A 13916-nucleotide genomic window follows, 5' to 3' on the forward strand; every position below is an offset into this window, starting at 1 on the left:
CATATTAGCTGAGTGCCTTCCACGTACAATCAGTAGCAACAGTGGAGTGCCTAGCGGACTTTATGAATCTCTGGCATTTCTCCGGTTTCAGGGTAAAAACTCTGAGGTAGGTTTTTTACAATTTTTTCAGATTTGATTTATTTCCATTTTAGGAGGGTAGTTAGTTGGGGTGTTTTTTGGTAGAAGGGAGTCAACGTTGAGTGATGGTATATTTAGAAACTTTGGCTGGAATTTTCTTGAGCACAAGTTCCTGTACTTTTTCATCTTTATGTGCTTTACTTGATCTCACAAACCTATCCAATATCCTCTCTCTCTTGAGTTCTGTGTAATATCCTGGGAAGAACCATTTTTAATTCCTGACCAGGGTTTTGGAATTGCTAAAGCAGTGGTTCCCAAACTCGTTCCGCCACTTGTGCAGGGAAAGCCCCTGGCGGGCCGGTTTGTATACCTGCCACGTCCGCAGGTTCGGCCAATCGCGGCTCCCACTAGCCGCAGTTTGCTGCTCCAGGCCAATGGGAGCTGCTGGAAGTGGCAGCCAGTATGTCCCTCGGCCCATGCCGCTTCCAGCAGCTCCCATTGGCCTGGAGCAGCAAACTGCGGCTAGTGGGAGCCGCGATCGGCCGAACCTGCAGACGCGGCAGGTACACAAACTGGCTCGGCCTGCCAGTGGCTTTCCCTGCACAAGCAGCGGAACAAGTTTGGGAACCACTGTGCTAAAGAAATAACTATTTTCAAAAGACAAGGTGGATGAGGCAATATCTTGTATTGGACCAAGTTCTGTTGGTGGAAGAGACAAGCTTTCGTGCTTCATGGAGCACTTCTTCAGATCAGAAATCCAAAGAATCCATCTTAGGTTTTGCACTGAGCCCTCTCTGTGCTGAGAGTTTTGGGCATTTAGTGCTAACTAAGATATCTATACTATGCAGACATATTCAGTACAGCTGAAAGTTATTAGATATGAACCTCAGTATTAAGTCTCAGTGTAGCAAGAATTTATCACAGTTTGATGGTAAATTTACCATAGGAAAATTACACATTATTTATTTATTTATTTATTTATTTACTTAGTGCAGTCCTCCTATTGTAATTATTCCATTCAAGTCGGAAGTAGTAGCCACAATTAAAGAACTTTAGATAAATTGACATGATGTCTTCAAGCTGAAATCATTCCATCAGTACAAACTCATTTCTTAATTTTCTGTGCAGACTTTTCAATGCATTTGTTTCCTTTTATATGTAAAATTTATTAAGGTGTGTGCCAGAGGAAGATTTCTAATCATAAAAAGCCAGTCAGTGGAATTCAGTGTATGAGATTTGATTGGATTATTATCCATCAGTTAGCCTCTAATGCTGCTCAAACATTCATGGTGGCTTATGGCTGTTCTGAAGATGCTTCTTAATCTTTTATGACTTCAATCAGATCAACAATTTCTTTATTCCATCACATCACTGAATCAAAGCCATGGATTTTATTCAAGGGTCGCTGATTTTAATAATGAGGTTAATCAGAGAATTTCAGAGGCACATACACTTTTCTTTTTACTCTCATGAGCAGTGATTCCCTTCAGCATATCTATTTCATATGTAACCTAGTGTGTCCCATAATGTGCTCCTCAAGGTGAAGATGGCTGATGTTAGACAAAGATTTCAATGGTGTTGCACTAGTGTAACTTGGCAGAGTATGTGTACATGGATTGTTATCCTCTTTACAGTTCAGATGCCCGTTAGGTTAATGGAGTCAAGTATCAGAGGGGTAGCCGTGTTAGTCTGAATCTGTAAAAAGCAACAGAGGGTCCTGTGGCACCTTTGAGACTAACAGAAGTATTGGGAGCATAAGCTTTCATGGGTAAGAACCTCACTGCCATTCAAGTGCAGACTTCAACCTCCCTGGCCACACAATAGCAGATGTTAAGGTAGCCATCTTACAGCAAAAAAACTTCAGGACCAGACTCCAAAGAGAAACTGCTGAGCTCCAGTTCATTTGCAAATTTGACACTATCAGCTCAGGATTAAACAAAGACTGTGAATGGCTATCCAACTACAGAAGCAGTTTCTCCTCCCTTGGTGTTCACACCTCAACTGCTAGCAGAGCACCTCACCCTCCCTGATTGAACTAACCTCGTTATCTCCACACTGATTTATACCTGCCTCTGGAGATTTCCATTACTTGCATCTGAAGAAGTGAGGTTCTTACCCACGAAAGCTTATGCTCCCAATACTTTTGTTAGGTTAATGTAATTTACACATTAAACACCTCCATGAGAACTGTGGTGGAAGGAGCATCAGCTGTGAGGAAATAATGACAACACCAAAAACCCCACAACCCTGAGAAATCACTTTACATGGATAATCCTGCTCTCAAATCTTCTCTTGTATGGGTAAGGTATTGGGAAGGCTGTGGTGAGTTCTGGCACCATTGGTAAGTTTGAGTTTCCTAGCCACCAACCATACTGTTCTTGATTATTTCTTCTCAATAATAGATGAGTCATCTGTCCATTCTGATTTTGTTAGATCTACCAGCATGGTCTGACCCTATTAATCATAGGGTGTTATTGACATGACTGTTGGCGCTGGCAAGATTGAGGAAGGCTGTCGTTTGGCTCCATTCCTTTCCCTCTAAGAGGTCCCAGATATTGGGCATGGGGAAACTGCTCATCCTCTCTGCGTGATCTCTCATGTAAGGATCAGTAGGGTTCTATTTTGTCACCAATCCTGTTTGTAAATTCTCTGGAGGAGACTTGAGACATTTTGGGCTGCAGTGCCATCAGTAGGCTGGCAACTTTACACTCTGTAAAAACAAGTGTGTTATAGCCCATGAAAGCTTATGCCCAAATAAATTTGTTAATCTCTAAGGTGCCACAAGCACTCCTCATTATTTTTGCTGATATAGACTAACACGGCTACCCCTCTGAAACTTAACTCTGTGTTTGTCATCAGACCCAAGTGGTGCAATTGCTCTTTCATACTACTTGCATGAAATTGGGGATCAGATGAGGGAAAGCTGGCTGAAGACCAGTCCAGACAAAGCAGAGATGATGAGGGTGGGGATGGGAATGTCTATGAAGAAATCTTTTTCCTCAAAGAGTTTTATAATCTATGGGTTGTTTTGGAGCCACAAGTGACAGCATGGCCAAGATTGTTTTTTTTTTACAATTGTGAAGGGGTGTGTAGCCTATGTAGGCTCTGAAAAGGTTAATGTGGTCCTGAGAGGCCAGTTAACATGTCGGGCTGCACCTGGAGAAAGAGGCAGCCTTAACTGAGGATGAAGCCCAGCTGGGAAAGGAGCTGGGTGGTCAGTTTAAAGGCAGGAAGTCTGGAGCAGAAAAGGGCTGCAGGAAGAAACTTTGCAGTCACTCTCTGGGATGAGACAGTGGAGACACCGGGGGCAAGTTGGCCCTGAGATCTACTCTGGAGTAGGAAGTCTTGCAGGAGGCCAATAGAGTCAAAGCAGCCACTGGGAGTGGAACAGGCTCCTGTGATTAGCCCTGAAAAAGGGGCAGGATTTAGACCTCAAGGAAGAGAATCCTGGGAGGTGTTCAGTTAAGTAACAGGGCAGCAGAAAGGGATGAAAGGTCAAGTCTGAGGAGGGCAGAAGTAGGATTAAGATGGTATTCTTAGTTTGGGATTTTTTGGGGACATATCAGGGGAGAGCTCTGTGACCCTTAGTCCTGCAAGAAGGGTGAGCTTGGAAAGGCCTGCTGACAGTCTCAGGAAGGAAGAAGCCCAGGTAGGTACCAGGGGGTGGGTATGAATATAGACAGACCATACCTGCTCACTACAGGGTCCCTGGCTAGAGTATGTGAGGCTGAAGCTCCTCTTCTGGGTCCTCCAGAACCTCAGCAAGAGGGTCTGGATGCACTTTTACCCACACCTCCTAATTCATGCACACTCCATCCATGGTCTCACATCTCCTTGTTAGCCTTCTCCTGGAACTGGGCAAGATGGTCATCTATCATACCACGAGGAGGAAGCTGGATGGGAGGTGCTCTGTGACTGTGGGTTCTATTTCTGGTCCCTCATCTGATGACTCCTCCAGGCAGAGTTCCTCTGGGCAATGCCCACTGACATTTTAGAGATGTTTGAGGAGCAGTGTGGGTGCTGTTGGGAACACTGAGCAGAGAATCCCCCTCAGGATCCCTGATTTTTAAGCTTTACCCTTCACTCCCATCTCTGTTTTTTTCATGTGTTGTCCCTGGTTTTCGCTTGGGGGCTGAGTTGAGGAGGCCGACCTTTAGCTTTGGGTGGGCCTCGCTCCCTGTATCGCAATACCCTGAAACAGCACAGGGTTCCTGGGCTGAAGCCCAGAGGAGTGAGGGGGCCTGGGCTTTCCTACCAGCTGCCAAGGAATGTGACAGTCTTTCTGATATAAGGGGAAAAGGTCAGTGGAAAACCCTGATAAAAGGGTGTGAGAGGCCCATGGGACGCAGCGTTGGGTTTGAAGCCTTTTTTGAGGACATCTGGAAATTTATTTAACAGTTTGTTACCCCAGAAGGAGTGGACTTAGATTTTGACATGGCCAGTCATAGGAAGAGGGCTGAGTCACGGGAAGAGGTGGACTACCACAGGATTAGAGCAGCTATTAGTTGGGGGGTGCCAGATGGGAAGATAGTCTCTCACCGTGCCCAGTCATGAGGAGATACTCTAGTGGTAAGTCCACTATTCACACCTTTCTTTCAAACATAACCCTCCCCACACTTGTCCATGATTTTGTCACATCTAGGTTATACTAAATGTGCTCTACTTGAGGCTATCCTTGTAGGTCACCTGGAAGCTTCAGCTAATGCAGAATATGAAATGAGCCATGTTGAGCACATTACACCTATGTTCTATTTGTGACACTGGATTCCTGTTTGCTTCTGAGTGAATATCAAGCTATTGTTGTTAATCTTTAAATCCCTTGTGTTAATAGTTACTATTTTTGGATGTTAGGAAGACTGTAGATAGGGTCTCTATCATAGATAGGTCATGGCTCTGGAACACCTTTTCCTTGACTGGTCACTGTTAGCTTTCAGGACAAGTCTCCTGGACCATTTGTTGACTTGAGCATTTCCCTAAATTAGTGAAAGTGTGAAGGAGAGTTACTCTGCCCTAATGGATTAATTTGGGTAGTTAGTTGAAGATCCCTATGGCATTAAGGAAGCCTCACATTTTTTGGGCATTGTTTTTCATTGCTTCCAGTGGTTGGCAGTATATATTTTTTTCATTTTAGTTGTCTTTAACAAACATTCCAAAGGCTTGCACAGTAGCAGCATACTTTTATAAACAGGTTACCTAACATTCTGTAAGCGACACATGGTGTATAGATTAGTTATCTTCTTTTCAGGAGTGGATTGACTAACTGTCCTAAACCACAAGCTTTATGCTGACTCTAATGCAATTTATCTGTAATTGACTCTTGATGTAGCCGATATGTTTGGCCAGCTAGTGTGCTACAGATCTACTTCTAGCTCCAGTAATGAACTTTTTTCTATGTATTGTAGGTTTAAAGTGCCTAAAATAAATCTTGAGGTTTTTGGTCATGCACTGTACTAAGACTCCTATCCTCTAGATCACTCTCTATGGCCCCAAAGCAGGAAGGTATTTTAAGCATATAATTGAAATTAAACACATGCTTAAGTGCTTCCTGAACAGGGATGCTTTCTTGAATGCAGCAGGCTTTTGATATTTGGCAGAGGAAGGCACTCTGGTTAGAGAAGTCCTTTGAAGTTCTAACCAAATTTGACAAGACATAGGACTGTTAAATTGCCATTTCTTTTTTCCAGCTTGTGGTCCTCAGGAAAATGTTGACTGTTTCTTAGAATAACTGAGTGTGCACGTTTTACGGTAAAATTCATGCCACCACCAAAGCAGCAGCACATGCTGCACTGGGCACCTGGGAGGTGCCAGAGCAGCTGTAGCACCAGGAGTAGGGGTGGTAATAGATACAGGGGAAGAAATACAGGCTGGGCTCTCCCCAGACCTGGCACTTGCCTCCAGTAGCCCATGCTCCCCTCTGGGAGCACTAAATAGACCAGGAATGCCTCACCTCTTGGGGTCAGGAGGGGAGAGAAAGGTCTGCACCAGGGTCACTCTCAGCTATCCCTGGACTCAGCAGGTGGGCTTAGGAGCCCATCCCCACCTCTGGGAGATTACATGGGGCAGAACGCCTTCAATTGTGGCAAGGAGGGGAAAGGGAGAGAGTGCATGCGAGGGGCTGGATCTCCCACTGCCAACCTCCACAGTTCCAGTACCTGGTCCCAGCTGTCCATCCCTGTCTGGGATAACAGCCTTCTCTCAGATAATATATTGTAGCTCAAGTTGCAGCCGTCTGTACAGCAGTGCTCCAGGTTCAAATCCTGTTGATGATGCATGCTGGGGCTTGTTACAGCTGCACATAATTTTGCCTTTACATGTTTCCTTTAAAAAATAAAAACTAGGAACCAACCTACAAAAACTCTGTTTAAAGAACTTTCTGTAGGTTGCTAACCCAAGCATGCAAAAGTTAGAAAATGCCAGTTTTATGTTTGCAGGTGCAGCATTAGTTCAACCCCTGGCATGTACGCATTATGATACAGTCTTTAATAACATGACCACATTCTATTTCCGCAAAGACTCCAGTCTCATTTAGTGCACGGAATGGACACCAGAGTCTGAATTAAGGCTGCATGGGCAATCCGAAATTTGGCAATGTTCTGTTCATTTTTATATGAAATTCAATTTATTTTACTCTGTCTCCTGCTTTCAGATTTCAGTACATTCAAGATTTTTGTACTGACAAATCTTAATCAATTGAATAAGTTGCCAGGGGCAAATAGTTTTAGCTCTATGGTTACAAAGAAAACCTTGGAAACATTAGCAATTTTGTGTTCTCTTCCTGAGTCTGCTGGCAGCCTGAGAGAATAGCTCTGATAAGCGTGAACTGTCCCCTTCATCTAAACAGGGCTGAAACCATTTTTTTTTAAATGGCAATGTAGATTCTGGAGCTCCATGATGTGGCAAGGGTGGCTTCTGTGGCAAAATTCAAGCCTGCTGAGTCACAGAATATGACGTGCTGTGACTATAATTTGGGAGTGTCTGAAGGAGCAACTCAGAAGCTAAGAGTGAACTAAGAAAGGAGAAACTCACCTAGCTTACCTCTTAGGCTACTGGAATGACTAATCTCCCAGAGGATTTGAGAAAGGTTTCAGTTCAAATACTCCTGTCACTTAGGAAGGCATCATTTTCTAGGAATTTCAGCTTAAATATCTCCCGTTTCTTTCAAGCACCAAGGTTATCACACTAGCGAGTGTCCCGGTTAACTACTGGGCAGCAGTTGAAGTGACCTCAAGGGAAATCTTCGGCACGGCTGAGATGCAAGAAATGAATATGTCTTCCCAGTCTTTGCTACACCAGTAACAATGTAGTGTCACAACCAGTTCCACAACATGGACCTGAAGCATACACCGTGAAGTGGTATTAGTCTGACCTCTTCAATTATTATTTAACTTGTGGTATTCAGAGTACAACAATTGAGCTGAATAAATATGTAATCATACAAAAATAAATGTCCTGTCTGTAAACTGCATGCAGTTTTCTTTCAGTCATCATGCAGAGAGGTGACAGCCAGAGACTCAAGCCAGTAGGAGCAGAAGCAGTCAAAGCGGGGATTGTTGCACTGAGGGTGGTTGTGAAATGGGGCCCAGCCAGGGCCTTCCTTCCCCCAGTCTCCCTGAACTCAAAACTGTGCAGGAAGACCCTCCACACATACACACTCTATAGGGATACTAGGACCCGGGGAGTGCTGCCATTGGCTGAGAACCACAGCCAATGGGAGCTGAGGGGGGTCGGGCGATGCCTGCCGACGAGAACCCTCTGTCCCCACCGCCTAGGAGCCGGACCTGCTGGCCGCTTCTGGGGCGCAATGCAGAGCCAGGACAGGCAGGGAGCCTGCCTCCACCCTGCTGTGCTGCTGACTGGGAGCCGAGGTAAGCCTGTGTCCCAACCCCAGCCCTGACCCCCCCCAAACTTGGAACCCCCTCCTATACACCAAAACCTGCACCCCCAGCTGGAGGCCTCACCCCCCCTGCACCCCAACCCCCTGCCACAGAGCCTCATCCCCAGGACCACCCAGAGCCCATATCCTCATCCCAGAGCTCATACTCCCTCCTGCACCCCAACCCCCTGCCTCAACCCACAGTCCCATCCCACACTCCAAGTCCTTCAGCCCCAGCCTAGAGCCCTCACTCCCTCTGCACCCCAACCCCCTTCCTCAGCCCAGTGAAAGTGAGTGGGGGACAGTGAGCCACCAGGGGAGGGGGAATGTAGTGAGCAGGGGGTAGGGCTTCAGGGAAGGGGCAGGGCTAGGGTGTTTGGTTTTGTGCGATTAGAAAGTTGGCAACCCTATGGCGAAAAGTGCAGAGAGGAGCTAGCCAGAGACTCCAGTTGGTATGGGCAGAGGTAGCCCAGGCAGGGTCCTCTGGCCATTCAGAGATCTTTGTACAGTTTTGACTGGACTTTCTCTACCCTGTGCTGATTGGTTACTTGCTCCCACCCTCCCTGGCACCCTACTATCTCTTTTCAGCTTTACTCTGCTCCCCTGCCCTGTCTCGCTCAGCCTCTTTCCTTTACTTTCTTTCCAGTTAGCTGATCCTCTCCTAAGTAAACCCACCCCTGAAAAATCATGGCACTAATATGACGTTTACTGCAATTCCATTGTTGAATATGCTGCTATGTTCTACCCACCCCTCACCCTTGTTTTGTCTGTGTAGATTGTGAACTACTCAGGGGAGGGACAGTCTGCTGCTCTGTTTGTACAGTGTCTAGCACAACGAGGCCTCATTCTTGATTGGCCCTTAGGCACTACTGTAATAAACAAGATTACAACTAGTAATACAATTAATTTTTCAGTGGCATATTTCATAAACCACATCAGAACTCCCTCCTCAGGGGGACTGAGTCATCTATCTGCCGCCCCAACCGGGAAAACCGAGAGGCTCTGCTGCTTGCCCGGAGCTAGGATACACGATGTGACGGAGAGACTGCCGAGACTCATCAAGCCCTCGGATCGCTACCCCTTCCTGCTTCTCCATGTGGGTACCAATGATACTGCCAAGAATGACCTTCAGCGGATCACTGCAGACTACGTGGCTCTGGGAAGAAGGATAAAGGAGTTTGAGGCGCAAGTGGTGTTCTCGTCCATCCTCCCTGTGCAAGGAAAAAGCCTGGGTAGAGACCGTCGAATCGTGGAAGTCAACGAATGGCTACGCAGGTGGTGTCGGAGAGAAGGCTTTGGATTCTTCGACCATGGGATGGTGTTCCAAGAAGGAGGAGTGCTAGGCAGAGACGGGCTCCACCTAACAAAGAGAGGGAAGAGCATCTTCGCCAGCAGGCTGGCTAACCTAGTGAGGAGGGCTTTAAACTAGGTTCACCGGGGGAAGGAGACCAAAGCCCTGAGGTAAGTGGGGAAATGGGATCCTGGGAGGAAGCACAAGCAGGAGAGCGCAAGGGGGGAGGACTCCTGTCTCATGCTGAGAAAGAGGGACAATCGATGAGTTATCTTAAGTGCCTATACACAAATGCAAGAAGCCTGGGAAACAAGCAGGGAGAACTGGAAGTCCTGGCACAGTCAGGGAACTATGATGTGATTGGAATAACAGAGACTTGGTGGGATAACTCACATGACTGGAGTACTGTCATGGATGGATATAAACTGTTCAGGAAGGACAGGCAGGGCAGAAAAGGTGGGGGAGTTGCGTTGTATGTAAGAGAGGAGTATGACTGCTCAGAGCTCCGGTATGAAACTGCAGAAAAACCTGAGAGTCTCTGGATAAAGTTGAGAAGTGTGAGCAACAAGGGTGATGTCGTGGTTGGAGTCTGCTATAGACCACCAGACCAGGGGGATGAGGTGGACGAGGCTTTCTTCTGGCAACTAGCAGAAGTTGCTAGATCGCAGGCCCTGGTTCTCATGGGAGACTTTAATCACCCTGATATCTGCTGGGAGAGCAATACAGCGGTGCACAGACAATCCAGGAAATTTTTGGAAAGTGTAGGGGACAATTTCCTGGTGCAAGTGCTGGAGGAACCAACTAGGGGCAAAGCTTTTCTTGACCTGCTACTCACAAACAGGGAAGAATTAGTAGGGGAAGCAAAAGTGGATGGGAACCTGGGAGGCAGTGACCATGAGATGGTCGAGTTCAGGATCCTGACACAAGGAAGAAAGGAGAGCAGCAGAATACGGACCCTGGACTTCAGAAAAGCAGACTTTGACTCCCTCAGGGAACAGATGGGCAGGATCCCCTGGGAGAATAACATGAAGGGCAAAGGGGTCCAGGAGAGCTGGCTGTATTTTAAAGAATCCTTATTGAGGTTGCAGGAACAAACCATCCTGATGTGTAGAAAGAATAGTAAATATGGCAAGCGACCAGCTTGGCTAAACAGTGAAATCCTTGCTGATCTTAAACGCAAAAAAGAAGCTTACAAGAAGTGGAAGATTGGACAAATGACCAGGGAGGAGTATAAAAATATTGCTCAGGCATGCAGGAGTGAAATCAGGAAGGCCAAATCACACTTGGAGTTGCAGTTAGCAAGAGATGTTAAGAGTAACAAGAAGGGTTTCTACAGGTATGTTAGCAAGAAGAAGAAAATCAAGGAAAGTGTGGGCCCCTTACTGAATGAGGGAGGCAACCTAGTGACCGAGAATGTGGAAAAAGCTAATGTACTCAATGATTTTTTTGCCTCTGTCTTCACGCACAAGGTCAGCTCCCAGATTGCTGCACTGGGCAGTACAGCATGGGGAGAAGGTGACCAGCCCTCTGTGGAGAAAGAAGTGGTTCGGGACTATTTAGAAAAACTGGACGTGCACAAGTCCATGGGGCCGGATGCGCTGCGTCCGAGGGTGCTAAAGGAGTTGGCGGGTGAGATTGCAGAGCCATTAGCCATTATTTTTGAAAACTCATGGCGATCGGGGGAGGTCCCAGATGACTGGAAAAAGGCTAATGTAGTGCCCATCTTTAAAAAAGGGAAGAAGGAGGATCTGGGGAACTACAGGCTAGTCAGCCTCACCTCAGTCCCTGGAAAAATCATGGAGCAGGTCCTCAAGGAATCAATTATGAAACATTTAGAGGAGAGGAAAGTGATCAGGAACAGTCAGCATGGATTCACGAAGGGGAAGTCGTGCCTGACTAACCTAATTGCCTTCTATGATGAGATAACTGGCTCTGTGGATGAGGGGAAAGCAGTGGATGTGTTATTCCTTGACTTTATCAAAGCTTTTGATACGGTCTCCCACAGTATTCTTGCCGCCAAGTTAAAGAAGTATGGGCTGGATGAATGGACTGTAAGGTGGATAGAAAGCTGGCTAGATCGTCGGGTTCAACGGGTAGTGATCAATGGCTCCATGTCTAGTTGGCAGCCGGTTTCAAGCGGAGTGCCCCAAGGGTCGGAGTGCCCCTGGGGCCAGTTTTGTTTAATATCTTTATTAATGATCTGGAGGATGGTGTGGACTGCACTCTCAGCAAGTTTGCAGATGACACTAAGCTAGGAGGCGTGGTAGATACACTAGAGGGTAGGGATCGGATACAGAGGGACCTAGACAAATTAGAGGATTGGGCCGAAAAAAACCTGATGAGGTTCAACAAGGACAAGTGCAGAGTTCTGCACTTAGGACGGAAGAATCCCATGCACTGCTATGGACTAGGGACCGAATGGCTAGGTAGCAGTTCTGCAGAAAAGGACCTAGGGGTCACAGTGGATGAGAAGCTGGATATGAGTAAACAGTGTGCTCTTGTTGCCAAGAAGGCTAACGGCATTTTGGGCTGTATAAGTAGGGGCATTGCCAGCAGATCGAGGAACGTGATCGTTCCCCTTTATTTGACATTGGTGAGGCCTCATCTGGAATACTGTGTCCAGTTTTGGGCCCCACACTACAAGAAGGATGTGGAAAAATTGGAAAGAGTCCAGCGGAGGGCAACAAAAATGATTAGGGGGTTGGAGCACATGACTTATGAGGAGAGGCTGAGGGAACTGGGATTGTTTAGTCTCCAGAAGAGAAGAGTGAGGGGGATTTGATAGCAGCCTTCAACTACCTGAAGGGGGGTTCCAAAGAGGATGGAGCTCGGCTGTTCTCAGTGGTGGCAGATGACAGAACAAGGAGCAATGGTCTCAAGTTGCAGTGGGGGAGGTCCAGGTTGGATATCAGGAAAAACTATTTCACTAGGAGGGTGGTGAAACACTGGAATGCGTTACCTAGGGAGGTGGTGGAGTCTCCTTCCTTGGAGGTTTTTAAGGCCCGGCTTGACAAAGCCTTGGCTGGGATGATTTAGCTGGGAATTGGTCCTGCTTTGAGCAGGGGGTTGGACTAGATGACCTCTTGAGGTCTCTTCCAACTCTGATATTCTATGATTCTAAGAAACATTTTACTAAAAGAATGAATCAGAAGCGAGGGAAAAGAGGAGTGCTTTTAGAAAGCAAACAAGTCCAGGGGAGATGCACTTGTTTACACTAAGTCTGAATTTGGCGTAGTATCTTGAAGGACAAGAGGAGAATGTTATTGATGGAGAGTATAACACAAATAAAAGTATACCTAATACCTAATAATGGAGAGTGAAGGGGAGGGGATGGGCAAGATGCAGTGCAGAGGAAGAGAGAATTTTCCCTCTAACCTACTAATAAAGAATGTACGCATTACAGTGAAGTCAGTTTTACCTCCACTTTTGAAGCTGAATTCCTTATTCTCCCTCTTTTTCTCCTTCACTGTTCACAATATCTCCACCCTTCCTGTTGCTCAAGCCCACAGATTCTGCCCTTTTTCTTGTCTTTCAGCCATCCTGATCCTGTTGCTACTTCTCCATAACACTTCCAAAATCTGACCTTTTCTTTCTGTCTACAGAGGTAAAACCATAGATCCAGTCCTCATCTGCCACTGTAGTTGTATTACTATATCAGCCAAAACAAGGGGACATTCATTAGTCTTCCTTTACAGCTTCTTACTGTGAAACAAAACAGTATCATCAGTATTAAAGTGCTGGCAACATGTTTAGTGCTATATAAGACCCAGATGAGTTCCTAGCCCAAGGGCAGGGCAGACATAAATAAGCCAAGATGCACTGGGAGATCCTGAGGTCATGACCTACAAGAGTGATTTCACAATCTCGAGAAGGGTTACTGTTGTGGTGTTCATGGAAGCAGTGTACCTTTAGGAGGACAGGATAAGTCTGATTGGTTGTAGGGTTTTTTCTTAGAGGCTGATACAATACCCAATGACGAATAGAGTTCCTTCCAACTCACTTCACATAAAAGGTCAGCGCCTCAGCTGATATAAACTGGTGGAGCTTCACTCACTATTATTTTATTTGCAGTAGTGCCCCATTCTCTGGTAGGCACTTCGCAAACACTTAAAAGCACAGTTTGTGCTCTGAGATGTTCACAATCTCAGGTGAAGGGAGAACAATAGACAATTCATATAATTTATCTCCAATTTAACAAGAGCTGCTATAGGCATCCGTGGAATTATGCTGTCCCCATATGTTCAATATTTTCTATCTTGAATTTTCTGTTTCATTCATGAGATCTTATTAGCTTCCTCTCTGGATCATTTAACAGCTGAGAATCTACTTTTTAGTTAATTTTTTTTAGCGGAATGAGTCAATGTATACTAGAATGCACAATATATTTGGAGCCCAAAGCTTCAAAATGAAAACTTTGGTTGTTCTGACAGTACTGAGTATTTTAACACTGGGATTTCTTTGTTATGAGTTGAGAAGTGTATTCAGATTATTCAGTTATTTTCCTAAAAAAGCAAGGGAGGAAAGAGATAAGGATGGACTAAAAAAGGCAATATTGGATCAAAGACTTTATTGAAGACATTTTAAAAGTGAATGCAGATATCATCGAAAGTTGATAATAATAATGCAGATATCATAGAAACTTGATAATATTATCAGTTTCTCTCTAGATAAAAT

The sequence above is a fragment of the Malaclemys terrapin genome, chromosome 2 (assembly GCF_027887155.1).
Source record: "Malaclemys terrapin pileata isolate rMalTer1 chromosome 2, rMalTer1.hap1, whole genome shotgun sequence".
Lineage (NCBI taxonomy): Eukaryota > Metazoa > Chordata > Testudines > Emydidae > Malaclemys > Malaclemys terrapin.